This window comes from Oryctolagus cuniculus, chromosome 2, assembly GCF_051225735.1.
Source record: "Oryctolagus cuniculus isolate XC-2025 breed Fujian yellow rabbit chromosome 2, ASM5122573v1, whole genome shotgun sequence".
NCBI lineage: Eukaryota > Metazoa > Chordata > Mammalia > Lagomorpha > Leporidae > Oryctolagus > Oryctolagus cuniculus.
In genome coordinates, this window is record NC_142868.1 from 100,280,501 (window position 1) to 100,304,248 (window position 23,748).

The 23,748-nt window shown below is 39.8% G+C and overlaps 1 long non-coding RNA gene and 1 pseudogene across 2 annotated transcripts in view; both read left to right on the forward strand.

The window, feature by feature from the left end:
- Positions 1 to 23,506, forward strand: part of LOC149127939 (uncharacterized) — a 45,687-nt gene extending 22,181 nt beyond the window's left edge. The window contains exon 3 of the long non-coding RNA XR_016229639.1: positions 23,333 to 23,506. This is a non-coding gene — a long non-coding RNA (uncharacterized LOC149127939). The remainder of the gene's footprint in view (positions 1 to 23,332) is intronic.
- On the forward strand, positions 15,045 to 15,929 carry LOC100340708 (small ribosomal subunit protein eS1 pseudogene; annotated as a pseudogene). Its single transcript, XR_016230122.1, has one exon. The product of XR_016230122.1 is annotated as a small ribosomal subunit protein eS1 pseudogene (transcript).
- Positions 23,507 to 23,748: the final 242 nt, after the last annotated feature.

Genomic DNA, 23,748 nt, shown 5'->3' on the forward strand with positions numbered 1-23,748 from the left:
GGCAGATGTGAGTCCAGAGAGCTGGAGTGCAGGTAGGTTCTTCCCTAGGTCCACTGAGTAGATGCCTGTGGGAGTAATATATCTGGAACTAATTGTTACCATATTGGTGGTGCAGGGTACAGTGGGGTCATTATTCAGATGTCCCAGGGTGGAAGTCAAATTTCTGTGGATTGCTGCTGGTGTTAGGCCCTAGAATCTAGAATGAATCACCCTGGTTCATGCAGAATGAGTGAGTGTAGATCCAGGACTAATGCCCCAGAACTCCTACAGACGTAAGATGCAGAAGATCTCTCCTTTTCCCCACAAGTTGCTCAAAATCTGACTATGACTCTGCCAAGAGCTGAAAAGTGGCCCCCTGTATGACTCCTCACTGCTGACTGTGGTGTCCTATGAAGTCAGGGGAGTGGAGGGGAAAACACTTTCCCCTCTACAAGCACAGCAGTTGCTCAGACAAGTCAGCTCCTAAGTCTGAAGCAAAAGTCAGAGGCTATGGAATTCCCACTCAGCTTAGTCTGCCAGTGGTGGGATGCACAGCAATCTTTAATTATCTTGACTTAGCAAGATGGTGTCTCACAGCTGGCAGTTGGCTGTGCCATGTGGCCAGCCACAACAGTGTTTCTGTCCTCTCTTCTTTCATCCCACAGAGCCCCTGCTGTTTTCTGACTTCTATGCAGATTTCCATCAGACACCTGAAAATATAGCCCTTCCTCTGTTCCCTTTGTATCCAGAGCAGCTGAACTCAGCATGGCCACACTCTATTCAGCCTCCTTAAGTCCTTTTTGCCTTAGAATTCTCCAGATCACTCCTTCTACCCAAGGATTCATTGGGAAAATATTCAGAAACATTTCTGTTCTAGGCAGCATATAAATAGGTCATGATTTGTAATCCATTCAGCCAGTCTGTATCTTTTTTTTATAAAAATTGATTTATTTTATTTGAAGATCAGAGCTATGCATAAAGAGAGGCAGAGAAAGAGAGAGCTCCTCCATCTGCTGGTTCATTCCCCAACTGGCCACAATGGCTGGAGCTGAGCTGATCCGAAACCGGGAGCCAGGAGTTTCCACCAGTTCTCCCACACAGGTGCGGGGTCCTAAGCACCCAGGCCACCTTCTAGTGCTTTCCCAGGCCACAGCAGAGAGCCATATTGGAAGTGGAACAGCCAGGACATGAACCAGCATCCATATGGGATGCCAGCACTGCAGACAACGGCTTTATGGGCTATGCCACAGCACTTGCCCCCAGTCCATATCTTTTAATTGGTGAGTTTATTCAGTTTAGTCATTTATTGGCCTTTTGGCTAAGATCAAGTGGAGAGCTTAGTTCCTTTAAATTCAAGGTTATTATTGATAAAGAACGACTTGGTCTTGGATTTTTTTCCATAAATATTCTGATTATTTTATTTGTATCTTCTTTGTACTATTATTAGAAGGTTTTCTGCCTTCATATTCTGTCATGATGCTGGTTATCTTTCTCTGTTTCTGTGAATGGTACATCTTTATGTATCTCATTTAAGACTGGCTGGGTGCTGACAAGTTCTTTTGATATTTGTTGTTTTGGAAGGTAATTATTTCTCCTTCATTTATAAATGAGAACTTTACAAAGTACAGTGTTCTGGGTACAAATTTTTTCTTCAAGGACTTGGACTATCTTTGTGTCTTACTTTTGAAAGTTGGAATATAATGTGTTGTTGTGAAGATCTCTGATTATGTCTATTTTGGGTTCTACATGCTTCCTGTACCTGAATATCCTATTTCTTGTGCAGCATCTATCAACGATTTATTTCTAGCCACTCAATATAGAATCATAAACTTTTCTCATAAATCATTCCCTTGAGCAGTACCTAAGGTTGAAACTAAGTTTCTCAATTGAGAATTAGCCTCAGGATTTATAAATAGATCAATTAGGTCACTTTGGTGGCATCTGAGTTAGTTGAGCTCTTCTGATCAATTTAGGCTCTGTTAACATTAAAATAATTACAGATGGAATAGCTCCTCTTCTGTAAGAGCATCTGGAGATGTGGGACAGCCTTTCATGAGTTCTTCTTGGATTAAAATTTACATTTTTTCTTCTATTTGTTGCCAGCAGATTCATGCTAGGAGGCTCAATGTTTGCTAAAGACAGAAGTTGGAGGAAGTATTCTCCCACTTTTCCTGCTTTCTTTGTGTAATAGATATGTAGTAATTAAATGTCTTTCCATCCTCTTCAAGTTGAGCAAAGCCTCACAGAGCTTTCTGTAGGGAAAGGACAGTATACACTCCATTTGTGAGAAAACTACATTAAAGGTCTACTGTTTTACTGTCATAAATCTTTTTCTGAAAAGGGAAACTTCCTGGAGCTGACCCACTATGTGACAGAAAGTTCATTATTCAAGAAACTCTCCTGTTTCTTGCCTCTTTCTGGATTCCCAAATGTAAATTTTTAGACAAATGTCATTTTGTTAGCCAGAATGACTATGACACAATAGCATATTTGGTGAAAGCTATTGGACATTTATAGCTTTGATTAGATGGGATAGCTGTTCTCCAACTCCTCCATTTCTAAGGTCAGTGTCTCATTTGGTACATCACTGTATGTGTGGTATGAGTGATGCACCCCACAAGGGCCACTGAAGACACAATTACAAAACCCTCCAGTTAACAGGCTTATAGTTTAATCAAGAAATTAAAGGATAAGTGGGGCCAGTGCCATGCATCACTTGGTTAATCCTCCACCTGCAGCATCAGGATCTCATATGGGCACTGGGTTCTAGTACCGGTTGCTTCTCATCCAGTCCAGCTCTCTGCTGTGGCCTGGGAGGGCAGTGGAGGATGGCCCAAGTGCTGTGCCCCTGCACCCACATGGGATACCATGAGGAAGCACCTGGATCCTGGCTTCAGATTGGCACAGTGCTGGCCATAGCGGTCATTTGGTGAGTGAACCAATGGAAGGAAGATCTTTCTGTCTATCAGTAACTCTACCTATCAAATAAATAAAAAAAAATCCTTAAAAAAAAGAAATTGAAGGACAAGTGTTTGTATTAGTGGTTAAGATACCAGATGCTTGTGTTCCAAATCAAGGAATGCCTGTGTTTGATCTCTAATTATGGCTTTTGACTCCAGCTTCCAGCTGTTTTGCATGTAAAGAACCTTTAAAAGGTCAATCACTGGGTTCCTGCCGCTAAGCTGGGAGAAGTGCATTGAATTCTCTATTCCCAATTTACACAGCTCCAGGTGTTTGGTGGCATTTGGGAAATAAACCAGCAGATGGTACCTTTCTCAAATAAAATTTAAAAATAAGAAATCAGTATATGTACCTGGTGAAAAACTAGAATACAATATACAATCTATCATAAGTGGTATGGTTATTCAGAGGTGAAAGATATTTCTTTTTCATTAGATTTAGTTTTATATTTTGTTTTATTTTAAGACTTGTTTATTTGAAAGTCAGGCATAGAAAGGAGAGAGAGAGGGAGAGAGAAGTAGCAAGGGAGAGAGAAACAGAAGGAGAGAAAGGGAGAGAGAAAATCTTGCATCTGATGGTTTATCCCTCAAATGGCCACAGTGGCTAGGACTGTCCCAGGCTCCAGTCTGAAGTCAGGAACCTGATATTCCACCTGGGTCCCCCAATGAGTGTCAGAGTCCTGAGGATTCAGATCTTCTACTGCTTTCCCATGCACAATAGCAAGGAGCTGGGTTGTAATTGTAGTATCAAAGACTTGAACTGGCACTGATAATGTTTGTGATGCAATCAGCAATTTGATCCACTGCATCACAATGCTGGCTCCTAATTTTATATATTTTAAATACAAACTATTCATCATGGGAAAATTGAACACAGTAAAGATAAAAAAGTCACAGTTTTCTCTCTTTCAATTCCTCTCTAGAAGCAAAAACAATAAAGATATGTTCATTCTCATAGATAGTTTTTGTGGGTCTAAGAGAAGTAGCCAAGGAGAATGTTTAGGAATACAGTTTCTGGAGCCAATCTGCCTGGAATTTATTACCTTGGAATTGGAAAAGTTACATATCCTTTCTAAACAGCATTTTCCTGAACATGGAGATAGTAATAGTATCTACCACAGTTACTTGCCATGCAATATATACATTTTTAAACTTTTTACTTGCTATATCATGAGCAACTTACCATGCCCATTTGTATGTGCAACTAACATTCTTTGGGTCTGTTTTACAGAACTCAATTGTGTGGAAATACTTCTTGAATTATTCCCGGTTGTTAGATTTTATGTTTTCATTTATTCAGAAAATAATATTTTCAATTTTTTATCGATATAAAGATAATAGGTTTTGTGCATTTCATTGGAACAGTTATAAAAAGGTAACCATACTTCACTACCTCCCTTATTCTCCCTCATTCTTTTCTTTCTTCAATTTTTACAAAAAAATAATTTCAATCCATTCTATAATCAGGGTTAATACAAAACTAACCAGAATATTCAAACCAGTAAAAAGTAGAAAGACCTGCCCGTGCCGGGGCTCAATAGGCTAATCCTCCGCCTATGGTGCTGGCACCCCGGGTTCTAGTCCCGGTCAGGGCACCGGATTTTGTCCCAGTTGCTCCTCTTCCAGTCCAGCTCTCTGCTGTGGCCCAGAAGTGCAGTGGAGGATGGCCCAAGTCCTTGGGCCCTGCACCCACATGGGAGACCAGGAGAAGCACCTGGCTCCTAGCTTCGGGTCAGCACAGTGCGCCGGCCCCAGCGGCTATTGGGGGGTGAACCAACGGCAAAAGGAAGACCTTTCTCTCTGTCTCTCTCTCTCACTGTCCACTCTGCCTGTCAAAAAAAAAAAAGTAGAAAGACCATAGTCCCACAGTAGTATAAACAAGATCTAAAATAACAATTATATCACAAGATGTACATTTCATTCCTACACATTTTTGTATTCTATGTTAACTACCACACAGCAGAGAAAATAATTTATATGTATTTGGGGGCCATCCTTATTTCACAAAGCATAATGGTTTTCAGTTACATCCATTTTGTTGTGAAATACATTATTTCATTTTTTTCAACTGTGTAGTATTCCATAGTGTACATATAGCATTTTGTTGGTCTAGTCATGAGTTGATGCACATATGTGTTGATTCCATAACATAGCTATAATGATTTGAACTGTAACAAAATAGGGTTCAAATAACTTCTATATGCTTATTTCAATTCATTTGTGTAAATTTCCAGGAATAGAAAGAGAGGATTATATCATAAACCCATTTTCAGACTTCTGAGAAACCCCCATACAATCTTCCGTAATGTTTATATAGGTTACATTCTCACCAACAGTGAATTAGGATATATTTTCCTCCACATACTATTAGCACTTAATATGTTTTTTTTTTTTTATTTTTGGATGACAGCCATTTAACTGAGATGAGGGGAAACCTGAATGTGTTTTAATTTGCTTTTCTTGGACACTAGTGATACTGAGAACTTTTTTTCTATCTCTAATTACTTCATTTAATTTTAATTTTAATTAATTTTAACAGATTCAATATGATTCAAAGATACACATCTAAGGACATAATTATGACCCCCCTTCTCCTTCACCTCTCTCTCCCTCATGCCCTCCACCCTTCTATCTTTCTGTATTTGTTTGTTTCTTGAGATAACATTTTAAATTTCTGTTATGGTAAAGAGTCTTAATTCTACATTGAATAAGACATCTAACAAATAAAAAGCCAAAAGACCCTAGTTTAGTGGGAATACAGACAATGGCTATAAATAATAATTCAGTGTATAGTTGGTCATTTCACCTTTATACAGGTTTTTTTTTTTCAACTAGGCATTCATAATTTCTTTCAATGAAATACAACCAATGACAATTTAACATCTACATATTTCCTATGTGGTTATGAGACAACAATTAAGGCCGTTTAGACTTTGAGCCATTTCTTCTCATTAGTTTATGTGCAGAAATAATTTCATGCAAATTTCAATTCAAATAATTATACAATATTTTCTTGTACTCCATTGGTTACTGCAGTTCAAGGAAAACATGATATTTGTCTTTTTGTGACTGGCTTATTTCACTAAACAAACTTATTTCACTAAATAATGGTTTCTAGTTGCTGGGTCTCGAACCAGTGCCCATTTGGGATGCTGGCACAGTGGCTTAACCTGCTACACTACAGCACCAGCCCCGATCCATCACTTTTCTAATGTCAGATAGAGAGTTAAGATTTGGATGATCTCTCCCTTCTGTCTTTTAACACTTGAAAAAGAGTATTTCTGTTGACTCCAGGATGTGATTGCTAGATTGCTTGACCCATACTGACTTCCTGTATGATTGTTCTCTCAGGCAGAATCCCTTCAATTATATCATGTGGGGTGGACACTGCAGTGTAAACTGGGCCTTTCCCTCAGGATGTAGATACAAACTCCACAGCTGCCAGGTGTTGTTTCTGTAACTTAAGATGGCAGTATCCCTTCCTGGAAAGTATTGAGGACAAAAGTGAGCTACATTACACAAGCTTTTCCTTCTCCTGACACAGAGATATCCTGCAGCCAATGTTTATTCAACATAGTAATTTATGTTGAACAGTCTCCAAAGGGCCTGGCAGCCTCTGAGCATCCAGCAGCTGAGGCTGTCAATGCAAGAATATCATCATTTCATCCCAGCCTTTGTAGGGTCCTGCTTCCCATGCTCCCTCACAGGTATTGCTACAAAGAGCACTTCCTGGTAATCTCCCAGTTGTGTGTATGAACCTCAGCCTCTGTTTTGGTGGAACAGCTACAGAGGCCCAGTAGCTTGTAGAGCAGGGACCACTGTCCCTGATGTTTCATTAGAAAGGATAACATGCTGGATTGGAAGGTTAGGTTGCATGCAAGTGCTAGATAGGCCAGCCTGAGAGGTGAGACTTCAATGCAGAAATAGCCTCTGCACTCATGTCCAAGGGTACAAACACTGCCCCGTGCTTCTGTGAGGGCACAGTGTGTTCTCACTTCACCCTTGAAACTAACTTGACCTGGGTGTCTCTATTTTTGGCAAATTCCCCCTTGACAAATGTAGAGTCACACTTGTTAGGGTGATGATGCATTGTTAGGAACAATGAGTAAGTAATATTTTAAGCATAATCCAAAAGTGTTAGCTACAACATAGAGATTCACTCAGTTTTGAGTCAGGGTATCTGTATTGCATGGATTGACTGCCTCTCTTAAAATCTAATAGTCCTGAGGCTGACACTGTGGCACAGTGGGTTAAAGCCCTGGCCTGAAGTGCTGGCATCCCATATGGGCACTGGTTCTAGTCTCAGCTGCTCCTCTTCCTATCCAGCTCTCTGCTGTGGCCTGGGAAAGCAGTGGAGGATGGCCCAAGTCCTTGGGCCCTTGCACCCTCATGGGAGCCCCAGAAGAAGCTCCTGGCTTCAGATCGGTGCAGCTCCGGCCATTGCAGCCATCTGGGGAATGAACCAATGGATAGAAGACCTCTCTCTCTGTCTCTACCTCTCTCTATAAAATAAATAAAATAAATCTTTAAATAAATCTAATAGTCCTTGCAACAGTCTTATGTGACCTTGAAGAGGTGATTACATCATGGAGGCTCTGCTTTCATGAACTGAGTAAGGCTATTATTGCAGTAGAGGTATGGTTAGTGAATGAGTGTGTTCCTGATTAAAGGGCAAGTTCCAACCGGTATTTTGATTCATATATTCTCTTTCACCATATGTTGCCCTCTACCATGTTATGAGGCAGTAAGAATGTCCTGGACAGAGAGGGAGTGGGAAAGGGGAGGGTTGCGGGTAGGAGGGAAGTTATGGGGGGGGGGTAAGCCATTGTAATCCATAAGCTGTACTTTGGAAATTTATATTCATTAAATAAAAGTTAAAAAAAAAGAATGCCCTGGGCAGATGTTGATGCCATGCACTTGGAATCTCTAGTTTTCAAAACTCAGAAATGAGTATGTTCTTCATAAATCATCAAGCCTCAGGTTTTCTGTTATAGTAGAAAATCTGGATTAAAATACTGGTCATTCATAGTTCCATCTTCGTGTAAAACTCTTCATACTCTCAATATGTGGGTCCCTTTTATTTTTTTTGGATTTCTCTCAAATGTCACTTTTTAGGAAACACTTTTCTTTTTTTTCCTATTATATTTCTAATCTTACTTTCAAGCTATGAGCTAGTTTTATTTGAACTGTTCTGAAATTACATGTGATATCAAGTCATAGAAATAGTTGTACTGTAAAATATAGGCCACTCATTTGTGCCAATTTCCTCCCAATCACTCACGCACATCTCATTAGGAAGAAGGGTTTGATCTTTTCCTGGAACTAGATGAAATGCTAAGCAGTTCAAAGATTTTATTTTCAAACTTTCAGAAAATATTCTCTCATCTCTTGAATTCTCCAAACTGTGTTACATATGTAATGCTGATATTCAGTAATCCTCTGGTTTCTGTTGAGGGGGAAGGACATGGATGTTGGGGAGCACATCTCTGCTCCTCACCCACAAATTTGCTCTCACCTGGAACAATTTAAGTGTCATTTAAAGCATCAGGAAGTGGGTGTCAGTGTAGACTCCTTATTGTCCATGACCCCTTTGATCTCCTTGGCTCAGCATTGACCATCATTCTTTTTTTTTTTTTTTGACAGGCAGAGTGGACAGTGAGAGAGAGAGAGAGAGAGAGAGAAAGGTCTTCCTTTTGTCGTTGGTTCACCCTCCAATGGCCGTCATGGCCGGCACACTGCGGCCGGCGCACTGCGCTGATCCGATGGCAAGAGCCAGGTACTTATCCTGGTCTCCCATGGGGTGCAGGGCTCAAGGACTTGGGCCATCCTCCACTGCACTCCCTGGCCAGAGCAGAGAGCTAGCCTGGAGGAGGGGCAACAGGACAGAATCCGGAGCCCCGACCGGGACTAGAACCCAGTGTGCCAGTGCCGCAAGGCGGAGGATTAGCCTAGTGAGCTGTGGCGCCGGCCGACCATCATTCTTATTTTTTGTTTTGTTCCACGTGACCTAAAGTGTACTTTAGGAATGTTGATTCTGTCCGTGTCTTTGTAATACACAAGAGGATTACATACATGGTATGTGGAGCTGGAAACTTGAATTTATCTTAGCACAGCATGCAACCCACTCACCTATGCTGTCATAGTCACTTCAGCCCATCTCTCCCTTCTTGCCCTTGGATTTTTCAGGCAAGAGTCAGTTCTCAGTCTAGCATGTCCTCCAAGAACTCAGGGTTAATTCCTTGAAGCCATCTTCACCAGGCTTAGGATTCTGTCTGCCATTTCCAACTCTCTTGGTTTATTCAACATTATTTTTTTTTTCATATCCTCCACAGAGTGGGGAGAAATAGGTTGGAAATGCATTTTGTCATAATATTCAATGAATAATGTGCAAGGGTTTGGCATGCAGGTTTATTCCCTTATCTCCTGAAAGTGAATCCCATTTTCTTGTGTAATTTGTTGTCCATCTCTTCCAGTGTGTAAGCATCAAATAGCTTTTTATTTAATGCATTTTCATGACACAGATGTCTAATGGGTAGTGGGCACTCAGCAAATATTTGTGGGATAAGTGAATTTATTTGTAGACTCTACAGTACCAGAGACCTTTGTAAACACAGTTAATGCTCCTAAAATTACCTCAATCTCCATCATAGCAAACCTGAGACTGTTCTTGATTAAATTTATTAACTAATGTATAATTAACTTCAGATAGTGCTAAATTGAAAATTAATTACATATTAATTTCTTTAGCAGGAACATAATAAATTCATTACCCTTTATGCAATATTGAATACAACATACTAGTCAATGTGGTGGAAGAATTTATATTTGGCTTGAATTGAATAAAATATAAATATAAACCATATATGGTCTATAATAAGACCACGGCATATGCTCAGTAAATATAGCTAATAATAGTTATATTATTCCAGAAAAACATCATGACTACATGTCAGAGAGATCTAGATTTGAAACTCTCGTTCTCATATCTGTGATTTCAGCCTATCTTTTCACAGAACTGCACCAGTGCCCTTTATATACTAGCAAAGAATGATATGATTTCCAAGATGGTTTTAGTGTGAGAGCTAATATGCTGATTTCTTATTATATGTTTAGGGTAGTTGATCTGTTAATAATGAGCCAGTTATGCTAAGTACATTTTATTGTTACTATTTATATGCAATGATTAATTAGATTTTTACAAGCATAGTTAGAGCAAGCAAGTGTTATTGTTAAAAGTCTTAGCAAAAGTCCTCACCTTACAGATAACTACCGAGTTCCAAGTGGCTTGAGAATATTCCAGGACACAGAGCTGCTGGGGAATGGACCATTTACACCACTTTGTGGCTCTGACTGATGTCATGGTCACAACTAAATGTTCTGGGAATTTGCAACAGAAGAGGGAAAACTAGTTATGTATTAAACATGTGTTGTCTTACAAATTGCCAGATAGAAATCAGTGATCACCAAACCTTAGATGGTGGCTATCATAATCTCTGCCTTTAGGGTGTATCCACCTTGTTATTGAAGAACACACACTCACATTCTAATGTTCCCATGTTTCCATCCTATAGCATGTAAAAAGTCTACATCTTTTTTTGATTTCCTCTTGTCTGTCCCCATTCCTTCAATTTGGGGTATAATGTGTGTGTATACATATATATATATGTATATACATATATATATATACACACACATATATATATTAGGGAAGAAATTTTTTTCTTTGATTTTTCAAAAGCTTCTCATTCCCAGTTTTGCTTTACATTAAAAAGTTATAGTATAACTCTGCAGGAGCGCACACTGGCACCTCAACTCCATCTTAAACAATTCTGGCAAATTTTAACTGCATCCACCTTTCAACAGTAGGACAGGAATGATATCACATTAAATAAATTCTTCCTCAAAGAGATCCATTTGATACTCAGGGAAAAGGACGAGTCCAGGGACCAGTGTTGCAGTTTAGCTGGTAAAGCTCCATCTGTAACACTGGCATCCCATATGGGCCATGTTTCATATTCTGGCTGTTTTAATTCCAATCAAGATCTCTACTAATGGCTGAGAAAAGCACTGGAAGATTCCCCAAATATTTGGCCCCCTGCACCAATGTGAAGACTCAGATGGAGCTTCTGGCTCCTGGTAGTACCCTGGCCCAGCCCTGGCTAATTGTACCTTTTGAGGAATGATTCAGCACATGGAAAAGAATTCATTAAATAAAAGTTAAAAAAAAACTTTGATTTTAAATAAGTATTTAAAATATTAAAAAAGAGATAAGTCTAATAACTTTTTGTCTTGGGGTTTAGTGGCAAGGAAGGTATGCTTTGTATATAAATGTTGATTAATCTCTTTGAAGATGCATTTTTACAAATTAGCACATGTTAAATAGACCACCATCCAACAAAAGCCATCAAAAGTAAATTTCAATAGACACTATTGTTAGTGTTCTCAAACACCTTTTTTTTTGGGGGGGGGAAGAAAATCTTTTAGAAAATATTTATTCTTTATTACAGGTGAAAAAGCAAATATTCAAAAATCATTACAAGCCAAAAGGTTTGCTTAAAAGTGTTAGAGGCATCATCTCTTTGATACACAAAGCATCAAATAAAGTCTTATAAAGGATCAATCTTTGACCTTTTCATTTGTGAATTCTTCATAAATTCATTAAGGCTTGAGCATCAGAATTTAGATTAAGGTATAGCCATGTTTCTTAATCCAAACTTCCAGAAAAAGAAGAAACCAATTGATTTGGAACTCATAATTCAAGAATTGTGCTTTAACTTATAGCTAGAAATGTTTCCCAGATCCTAGAAAACTGGTCTGTTCAAATGAAATTTGTGATAGCTGAGTTCTAATACTTCTCCATCTCATTCAGAACACACTGGATCTAAACCTATTTCATCATACTTAGGGTGAAAATGTTAATTTTAGCAAATATGTCAACAGGTGATTCATCAGGCAAAAATGATGGCCATTGTTTAAACTTCCATGCAGGACAATGTACAAAAACAGCGACAACCTGTTGCCCAGTCTTCAGACTAGTCTACTGTTCTGAAAGGAACTGTGACATTAACTGCAGTGCTCATGGGTTTCATCTGCTCTTTTCTCCTCCCAATTGTAGTTTCATTTCCTCAGTGGTAGTCTTGCTTTTGCTTTTTGTATAGTGAGACAAATTTCTCTCAAACACTTTTTAATTCAATGTCTTCAGGAACATCCACTCATGCCTCCTGGATTCTCTGAAGCATTTATCATGGCCATAAGTTCTCATGGGATGTAACACAGGAAACTAGTTCTAAGGACTGGCACAGTGGTGTAGTCAGTGAGGCCACTGCCTATACCATCAGCATCCAATGTGGTCACCAGTTCGAGTCCCAGCTTCTCTACTTCCAATCCATCTCCCTGCTGGTGTTACTAAAAAAGAAACAGAAGATGGTCTGAGTGCTTGAAACCTTGTACTCACACAGGAGAACTGAGTCTCCTGGCTCCTGGCTTTGGCCTGGCCCAGCCCTGGCAGATATCGACATTTGGGGAGTGAGCCAGTGGATAGATTCTCTGTCTCTCTCTTTTTCTCTCTCTCATTCTATGCTCCAAAAATAAAAATTAGATTTTTGAGAAAATCCAGGACAAACAGCTGCTGGGGAGTGGACTATCTTCACCACTTTGTGGTTCTGAATGATGTCCTGGACATAGCTAAATATTCTAGGAATTTTCAAAAGAAAAGAGAAACCTATTTATGTTATAAATGTGTATTGTCTTATGGATTACCAGACAGAAATCAGTGATTGCTGAACTTTATATATGGCACACACACAAATATGTACATATATATATAAACACAGTTTTTAAGATTTATTTATTTATTTCAAAGGCAGAATCACAGAGCAGGGAGAGAGAGAGAGAGAGAGAGAGAGAGAGAGAGAGGCCTTTAATCTGCTACTTCATCCTGAAATTGCTGCAATGGCCAGAGCTCAGCATATCTAAAACCAGGAGCTGGGAGCTTCTTCCAGGTCACCCAATGAGTGCATGGGCCCAAAGACTTGGGCCATAACCAGTGCTTTCCCAAACCATTGAAGACAGTTGGATTGGAAGTGGAGCAGCCAGGAATCGAACCAGTGCCCATATGGGATGCCAGCACTGCAGGTGGCAGTTTCACCATCTAAGCCACAGTGCCAGCTCCACTGATGTTCTGTTACCAATTTGCATTCTCTTAGTTTGTAATAAAGAAAGGCTGAAAATTTCCCAAACGTTTCTGTTGTTATACTGTTTTCCTATCAATACTTTCTTTACTATATTGCTCATTTTGCATTTTCCTATAAGCATCCAAGAGGCAAAAAACCATTATTTCAGTACTTTGCTTAGGAATCTCCTGAGCTGGGGCTGGTCTTAGGGCCCGATGGGCCAGCATCTTACATCAGAGCACTAATTCATATCCTGGATGCTTTGCCTCTGATCCAGCTCTCTGCTAATATGCTTGGAAAAGCATAAACTATGACCCAAATACTTGGGCTGCTGTTAATCTTGTAGAACATTAAAAATGAGATCCAGGCTTATGGCTTTGGCATGGCCTGGCCCTCTTCATTCTTGGGGGAATGAACCAGCAGATGGAACATCATTTGCTTTCTGCTCTCCTGTCTTTTGGTCTTTCAAATAAACAAATGTTTAATAAAAATGTCTCTTCTGATAATCACATAACCTTATAGCATTAGATTATAAGTATTTAAGTGAGTGGTAGTTATCCCAAGGTGTTGACCAAGCTAGGTGGTTCCATGATCTTCTACCATCAGTGAAGCAGTAAAATGTTCTTACCCTTGGTCTTTTCTGTTGTACTCTTCTGAATTGTTTGAGAATTCAACAGTTTGTTAAACAGTGTTGGTCAGGCAGAAATTCTGCTCACTGTCAGGTGTAGAATGCCTCTAGCCCATCAAATGAAATCTCTGGGTCAGTTAGTAAGTGTTTTTCATTCCCTGTCTAGACAGTGACAATACCCTGCCATAGCATGAAGTTACAGCAGCTTGACCTTCTTCTCTTGAACTCTTTTAAACATTGTACAAAAATCTCTGAGTAGAGGAAAGGTAGGCTGGTAACTAGCAAGCTCTTGGATCAGAGAATTCCATCATCAACTTTGCTGAAGACACTCACTCCCCAAACCCCACACCTGATATGCAGTTGCCAAGATTGTGCTGAATAGAAGCATCCAACATGGCTGCAGGCTTAGCACACTCACTCTGTCTTAGGCACTCGAGCATCATTTACCATAATATACCAGATGCCATGACACTTAGGACCCATTCTTTCCACTGGGATCTCACTCATGGAGATCTTTCATTTAGGTTTTTTTTTTTTCCCCCAGAGTGTCTTGGCTTTCCATGCCTGAAATACTCTCATGGGCATTTCAGCCGGATCCACATGCCTTAAGGGCTGATTATGAGGCCAGAGTGCTGTTAGGACATTTGAGGGCAGTTGTAAAACTACTTTTGTCCACCTCCACTGCTATTTATTGGCCATGGGCATGTGCCCTGGGCACATTTCAAGTGTTAATCATGAGATGCAAATGTGAAATGCAAGAATAAGATTACAAGGAAAAAAGATGCTATTCATTTATACACTTAATTGTTTGGACAAATTTACTTTCTTGAAAAGTAACCCCCAAAAAGATAAAAAGTGTTGACTTCAAGGTCAAAGCATTTTTAGAGACAAAATAATTTAATATTGATAAAATCTTGCATCTATTAAGATGATTTAAGAATTATAAGTGATTTTGTGCCTCCCAACTTGACATCACCAAATATACAACTACAGTTGAGCTATATAATGAAGCAGCCAAATCATAGAGACTCAGTAACATCTCTTATTTATCCAGTCTGAAGTCATATTACTGATCCCATCATGGAGTTTGTTTCCAGCAGAGGAGCCTTCTACTGGCTGAGGTAACCCCTCTGCTGTCCACAGGGTCTTTCAGGCAGTCAGTCCCAAGTTCCAAAGGGTACCATTATTTGAGGGAGAGACATGTGCATTTTGGGTACAGCCATGGCCATGTTCATGGAAATAGAGGTCACTGCATAGCTTTCTGGGACTCAGCTGGAGTCCTGGAGCTGAAAACTTCAGAAATAAGATGGGGCCCCTTTTGGCTCTCTGAGCACCACCATGGCGGTCGGCAAGAACAAGCGCCTTACGAAAGGCGGCAAAAAGGGAGCCAAGAAGAAAGTGGTGGACCCATTTTCTAAGAAAGACTGGTATGATGTGAAGGCACCTGCTATGTTCAACATACGAAATATTGGGAAAACACTGGTCACAAGGACCCAAGGAACCAAAATTGCGTCTGATGGACTCAAGGGGCGTGTTTTTGAAGTGAGTCTTGCTGACCTGCAGAACGATGAAGTTGCATTTAGAAAATTCAAACTGATTACGGAGGATGTTCAGGGCAAAAACTGCCTGACTAACTTCCACGGCATGGATCTTACCCGGGACAAAATGTGCTCCATGGTCAAAAAATGGCAGACCATGATTGAAGCTCATGTTGATGTCAAGACTACCGACGGCTATTTGCTTCATCTGTTCTGTGTTGGTTTTACCAAAAAATGCAACAATCAGATACGGAAGACTTCCTATGCTCAGCACCAGCAGGTCCGCCAGATCCGGAAGAAGATGATGGAAATCATGACACGGGAGGTGCAAACAAATGACTTGAAAGAAGTAGTCAATAAATTGATCCCAGACAGCATTGGGAAAGACATAGAGAAGGCTTGCCAATCTATTTATCCTCTCCATGATGTCTTCGTTAGAAAAGTGAAGATGCTGAAGAAGCCCAAGTTTGAATTGGGAAAACTCATGGAGCTTCACGGAGAAGGTAGCAGTTCTGGAAAAGCCACTGGGGATGAGACGGGTGCAAAAGTCGAACGAGCTGATGGCTACGAACCACCCGTCCAAGAATCTGTTTAAAAATTAGACTTTAATAGTGACAAATAAAATGTCCTATTTGTGAAAAAAAAAAAAGAAATAAGATGGGGATGCATGGAGTGACTGTGGTTGATATTACATACTGTGCAGGGTGCTTGGGTTGTGCATTTGGGTGTATGTCTGGCCTCACAAATCCTGTCTACTTTGTGAGTCTGGTGTGTGTTGTGATGAAGTCCTGGATGCTTAAGGAGCTCAGCTGGTTCAGGGAGCACTGTGGATATGAACTCACTTATTTGTTATTTTCTTTGATGTGTATAGCTGCTCATGCTGCTGGACTAGTGCTCTGGATTCCTTGTCTCTATTGCCAACCATGCATGCAAATTATGTCTGGACCCCTTTTGATATCCCTGGGTCTTTAGACAACATAGGTGATCTGTTTGGTGTTAAAATTGCTGGAGAGTAAGCAACAGTCATTTCTCTTGTAAATATCAAACATCCTTCCAGAACCCATGAGATCCAAACAGACTCATGATCTGTTTATAACTCGAACATGGTCTGCATCCAACAAGCTAAGCTATCAAATCTGTAGACAAATGCAAGTGGTTAGTGATGGCTGGCCTATCCCTCTTATGGGTTTAGGGAACACAGCAAAGAGTAGGGAGAGTGTAGCTGTCTTTGCAGGGTAAAGAGTTCAGGGAGGAGGCAGCAATAAGTAAAAGTGTAATGGAATCTACTGGAGAACCTGGAGTACTTGCTATGTTTCTGCAGGGGCTGTGCCAGACTGAAGTGTTGCCAGAAACTCCACCCAATTGTCCCATTTTAGTCCTAGGTAACCAAGCACTTGAGTCACCATCTTCTGTCTCCTTGGGTGGGCATTAACAGGAAGTTGTATTAGAAAAAGAAGCAAAACTTGATTCTGGGCATTCCAGCATGAGGTTTGAGTGTCTCAAGCAATGGCTTAACTCAATACACCACAAGGTGTGCCCCTATAGTATATACATTCTAAAAAGTAAAATGAAAAATACTGCAAATAATTTTAATATCTTTTAACCAAATGTAAGAAAAATATGATCTATACAACATGTGAAACAAATCACATTTCAGTTGTCCAATAACTCTATGTGGTGTATATCTATCATGTTGCAAAGCACAGGTCTAGGGCATATAGCTAAACATGGCATTGCTGGATCACAGAATATTTGTATTTGTGGTTGTTAGTAGACACAGCCAAGTGATTTTACAAAGTTTTTAATCTTATTTATGTGGCCATCAAAAATGAATGAGTTTCTGGTACTCTCATTCTGCAAAAATGTGTAAATGTCAGTCCTTTTCAAAGTCAAACTTACTGAGGTATAATTAAAATCACCAATATTACATGTTCTTTTCAAAGATAATTGTTTTTGCAAAGCTGGATTTTGGTGGAAGCTTTGAAAACAGCAAGAACCACATAATCATCAACATGCGACCAGAAATGGAGGCAGCACCTGGGAAAGATTGAGCAGCTCTGCAGAACACACCAGCAGGGCATCTTGATACCAGAACATGAGGACACTGCAAAGAACAAAGCACTCTACTGAGCTTTTATGAGATCACAAAATCAGGAGAACATATAAGAATATGTACAGCACCTCCATCTGCACAGAAAATATAGAAACACGTGAAAACAGTAATAGAAGAATTCTGCAAGAAAAATTACATTTATCTTGTCAATCTCTTAGGAAATCATAGCAAATGGAAGAGAGAGGTGGAGTCTAAAGGCATTAAAATTACTCATTGGTATACTTTTCTATTTCTTTAAGATTTTGTAATTTTCATCGTAGAGATCTTTAACTTTCTTGGTTAAGTTTATTCCAAGGTATTTGATTGTTTTTGTGGCTATTGTGAATGGGATTGATCTTAGAAGTTATTTCTCAGCCGTGGCATTGCCTGTATATTCAAAGGCTGTTGATGTTTGTGCATTGATTTTATATCCTGCCACATTGCCAAACTCTTTTATGAGTTCCAATAGTCTCTTAGTAGAGTTCTTTGGGTCCCCTAAACAAAGAATCATATCATCTGCAAAAAGGGATAGTTTGAGTTCTTCCTTCCCAATTTGTATCCCTTTAATTTCTTTTTCTTGCCTAATAGCTCTGGCTAGAACCTCCAGAACTATATTGAATAGCAGTGGTGAGAGTGGGCATCCCTATCTGGTACCAGGTCTCAGTGGAAATGCTTCCAGCTTTTCCCTATTCAATAGGATGTTGGCTGTGGGTTTTTCATAGATTGCTTTGATTGTATTGAGGAATGTTCCTTCCAAACCCAGTTTGCTTAGAGTTTTCATCATGAAAGGGTGTTGTATTTTATCAAATGCTTTCTCCGCATCTATTGAGATAATCATATGGTTTTTCTTCTGCAGTCTGTTAATGTGGTGTATCACATTGATTGTTTTGCACACATTAAACCATCCCTGCATACCAGGGATAAATCCCACTTGGTCTGGGTGGATGATCTTTCTGATGTGTTGTTGCATTCTATTGGTGAGAATTTTATTGAGGATTTTTGCATCTATGTTCATCAGGGATATTGGTCTATAATTTTCTTTCAATGCTGCATCTTTTACAGGCTTAGGGATTAAGGTGATACTGGTTTCGTAGAAAGAATTTGGGAGGATTCCCTCGTTTTCAATTGTTCTGAATAATTTGAGAAGAATTGGAGTTAGTTCTTCTATAAATGTCTGATAGAATTCAGCAGAGAATCCATCTGGTCCTGGGCTTTTCTTTGTTGGGAGGGCTTTCACTACTGTTTCAATTTCTGTCTCAGTTATGGGTCTATTTAGGTTTTCTATGTCTTCATGGTTCAATTTAGGTAGATTGCATGTGTCCAGGAATCTATCCATTTTTGTTCAATTTCCCTGTTTGCTGACATAAAACTCTTTGTAGTAATTTCTGATGATTCTTTTTATTTCTGTGGTGTCTGTTGTTACATTTCATTTTTCATCTCTGATTTATGGATTTGGGTCGTTTCTTTTTTTAGTTAGTTGGGCCAATGGTGTGTCAATTTTATTTATTTTTTCAAAAAACCAGCTCTTCGTTTGGCTGATTTTTTGTAATCTTCCATGCTCATGCATTGGAAGAATCAATATCATCAAAATGTCCATTCTCCCAAAAGCAATTTATAGATTCAATGCCATACCAATCAAAATACCAAAGACATTCTTCTCAGATCTAGAAAAAAATGATGCTAAAATTCAAATGGAGACACAGGAAACCTCGAATAGCTAAAGCAATCTTGTACAACAAAAACAAAGCTGGAGGCATCACAATACCAGATTTCAGGACATACTACAAGGCAATTGTAATCAAAACAGCATGGTACTGGTACAGAAACAGATGGATAGACCAATGGAATAGAATAGAAACACTCAGATCTGGCTGAAGAGCCCATGAGAGTATTTTAGGCATGGAAAGCCAAAACATACTGGCAAAAAAAGAGCTAAATGAAAGATCTCTGCGAGTGAGATCCCAGTGGAAAACACAGGCCATCAAAGAAGGAGGTACCTTTCTCTGAAGGGAGGAGAGAACTTCCACTTTGACTATGACCCTGTCTAAATAAGATCAGAGTTGGTGAGCTTAAATGTCCTCCATAGCCTTGGGAACTCATGAGAAGAGCCTAGGCAGATTTCTGACACCATAAACAAGAGTGTCAATTTGTTAAGTCAACAACAAGAGTCACTGTGCACTTACTCCCCATGTAGGATCTCTGTCCTTAATGTGTTGTATTATGTGAATTAATGCTATAACTAGTACTCAAACTGTACTTTATACTTTGTGTTTCTGTGTGGATGCAAACTATTGACATATTTACCTAGTATATACTAAATTGAGCTTCTGTATATAAATATAATTGAAAATGAATCTTGATGTGAATGGAATGGGAGAGTAAGCAGGAGATGGGAGGGTTGCAAGTGTGAGGGAAGTTATTGGGGGGAAAAAGCCATTGTAGTCCATAAGCTGTACTTTGGAAATTTATATTAATTAAATAAAAGTTAAAATAAAATTACTCATTGATGCTGGCACTGTGGCATATCAGATAAAGCCGCTGCCTTCAGTCTTGGCATCCCACATGGGCACCGGTTTGAGTCCCAGCTGCTCCACTTCTGATTCAGCTCTCTGCTATGGCCTGGGAAATCAGTGGAAGATGGTCCAAGTCCTTGGGCCCCTGCACCCATGTGGAAGACCTGGAAGAAACTCCTGGATCCTGGATTTGGATCAGTGCAGCTCCAGCTGTTCTGTCAATTGGGGAGTGAGCTAGTGAATGGAAGGCCTCTCTCTCTCTCTGCCTCTCATCTCTCTCTGTAACTCTGACTTTCAAATAAATAAATAAGTCTTTTTAAAAAATAATCATTGATGAACTCCATTGATTATTAATTGATTAACTCCATTGATTTTAAATTTAAGAATAGATCTTGAAACTCTAAATTAAACTGATACATAATAGAAAACTTCATCATATATTAAATGACATCCCAAATATTTACCCAGAAGTAGAAAGTAGAATAATTGAGTGTTCTAATCCCTAGAATTTTTTAAATATCTTTTTATTTATTTGCAAGTCAGAGTTACATGGAGAAGGAGAGGCAGATAGATGTCTTCTGTCTCCTGGTTCACTGCCCAGTTGGCCAAAACAGCTGGAGCTGATCTGATTCAAAGCCAGGAGCCAGGAGACTCCTCCACATCTTCCCATGTGGGTTTCAGGGGCCCAAGAACTTGAGCCATCCTCCACTGCTTCTTCAGGCAATAGCAGAGAGCTTGACCAGAAGTGGAACAGCTGGGACTTGAACAGGCACACATATGGGTTGCTGGAACTACAGGCAGGGTCTTTACCCGCTATGCCATAGCTCTGACCTCCTGATCCCTAGAATTATAAGGTTAATATCCTTTTAATATATTAATTAGTAAGTTTAACTTATCTGGACATGTGTTTAATACTTTTATAAATTATTTATTGGAAATAATGTTTACTTATTTGACTCTTACCACTGGAATAAAAGTAAACCCAAACAATTTATATAATAGATCATTATGTTACTATAATTTTCTATATTACAAGATAATCTGAAAGAAAGTATAAGTAGTTTTTGAAACCATCATAATGTTTTGGAGAAGTCATAATGATTAAAAAGTACAACAAAGTGCTTTCTATGTCATTATATATCAATGTTTAAATGGTTAAAATTGTTTAAAAGTATTAAAGATTCCTTCCTTCTGAAAATTTCATTTCACTTCTTTTCACCTATCAGGTATCAAGTCATTAATATAATATACAGTTAAATTTTTCAGTTCTATGTACTACAAACTCTGCAGCTAAATTTTCCCTTGAAGAAGCAAAATATTTATTGCATAAACAGATAAGTATCTTTCATATAATTCATGTTTTCTGATTTTAATTTTATGTAATTATTACTGCTCTGAAGACAAACAGGTGAGTAACTCCTTTAATTTTTTAAGCTTTATATGTACCTACAATGTTTTATCCAGTCTTATTTTTAAAGTTTAGCTATTTGAGAGAGCCCTTTCATTCACTGGTTCACTTCCCCAGATGCCTGCAATAACCAGGCTGAGCAAAATCCAGGAGCCAGAAACTCAATTCAGGTCTCATGTGCATGGCAGGGATTCAGTTATTTGAGTCATTATTTGTTGCTTCCCAAGGTCTGCCTTAGCAGGAAGCTGGAGGTGAGTTTGAACCCAAGCACTCAGATATGGGATAATATGGGATACAGGCATCTTACCCGCTAGGCCGAACATCATTTCATATCATATATTGATAGTTTTCAAAAGCTTAGTTTTGATGACTATATGATGTTCCATTAAAATATATACTATAATTTTTAAAAACTTAACATTACATTTTTAAAGCTTTATTTATTTATTTGAAAGTCAGAGCTACACAAAGAGAGGAAAGGTAGAGAGAGAGAGAGAGAGAGACAGAGACAGAGACAGAGAGAGAGAGAGAGAGAGAGGTCTTCCATCCAGTGGTTCAGTCCCCAATTGGCTGCACTGTACCAAAGCCAGCAGCAAGGAGCTTACTCTGGGTCTTCCCATGTGGGAGCAGGGGCCCAAGGACTTGAGCCATCTTCTACTGCTATCTCAGAGCATAGCAGAGAGCTGGATTGGAAGTGGAGCAGCTGGGTCTTGAACTGGTGCCCATATGGGATGCCAGCACTGCAGGTGGCAGCTTTACCTGCTATGCCACAGTGCCGGCCCCAATATAATAGTTTAAATGTACTTAGATTAAATGTATTAGCCTCTTCAGTTGTGTTTACTTTTTTGTCATTAGACAGTCATTCCACAAACATTTTTTATCTGTGTGATTCTACTAGATGCTGCACATAATCCTAGGCACTGTGATACAGCTCCTGGAGTTGTATTGTCACAAATTTCCATGCATGCAGTTTTTCTTTTTTTTTAATTTAATTTAATTTTATTTTTTTGACAGGCAGAGTGGACGGTGAAAGAGAGAGACAGAGAGAAAGGTCTTCCTTTGCCATTGGTTCACCCTCCAGTGGCCGCCGCGGCCAGCGTGCTGCGGCCGGCACACCGCGCTGATCCAATGGCAGGAGCCAGGTACTTCTCCTGGTCTCCCATGGGGTGCAGGGCCCAAGCACTTGGGCCATCCTCCACTGCACTCCCTGGCCACAGCAGAGAGCTGGCCTGGAAGAGGGGCACTGGGACAGAACCGGCGCCCCGGCCGGGACTAGAACCCGGTGTGCCGGCGCCACAAGGCGGAGGATTAGCCTAGTGAGCCACGGCGCCGGCCCCATGCAGTTTTTACCATTATTGATGCTCCTTCCTTAAGTGTCAGAATTGTTGAGTCAAAAACTGTGAGAATAAAAAGTTCCTTTCCAGGGCCTAGCGCTGTGGAGCAGCAGGTTAAGCCGCCACCAACAATGCTGGCATCCCATATGGGAGTACTGGGTCATGTCCAGCTGCCATGTTTCTGATCCAGGTCCTGATGATGCACCTGGAAAAGTAGCAGAGAGTGGCCCAAGTGCCTAGGCCCCTGTTACCTATGTGGGTAACCCAGAAAGAGTTCCAGGCTACTGGCTTTGGCTTGTCCCAGCCCTGACCATTGTAGCCCTTTGGGGAATGATCCAGTGGTTAGAAGACTGCTTTATGTCTCTGTATTTTCCTCTCTGTCACTCTGCCTTTCCACAAAATAAATTTTTAAAATTTTTTGTTTTTATTGATGAATACTATTAAAATTCACTGATTGAATAATAAAGATATTTGAAACTCTTGAGGTTGATGCCACCAAATTAAATCACTTACTACTCCCTCATGTTTTGAAGACTTTTTTAGCCAGCTTGTCATCACTCTTAACTCCCCATTTTGTCTTATTCTTGATTTTAAAAAAATGTATTTAAGAAGCTGGCGCTGTGGTGTAGTATGCTAAGCCTCCACCTGCAGCTCCAGCATCCCATATGGGCACTGGTTCATGTCCTGTCTGCTCCTCTTCTAATCCAGCTTTATTCTATGGCCTGGAAAAGCAGTGGAAGATGGCCCAAGTGCTCAGACTCCTGCACCTGTGTGGGAGACCCGGAAGAAGCTCCTGGCTCCTGGCTTCAGATTGCCCCAGCTCTGGCCATTATGGCCATTTGTGGAATGAACCAGCAGATGGAAGACCTTTCTCTCGATCTCTACTTCTATCTGTGTGTAACTCTACCTCTCAAATAAATAAATAAAATATTTCTTAAAGAATCAATATTTCTAAAATGTATTTGAAAGTGGAGATAGAGACAGAGGTCTTCCATTCACTGATTCACTCCTCAAATGGCCATAAGAGTAAAGGCTGGGCCAGGCTAAAGCTAGGAGCCTAGAGCTCTGCCTGGATCTCCCATATGGCAAGCAGGAATCAAAGTAGTGGAGTCAATACTTGCTGA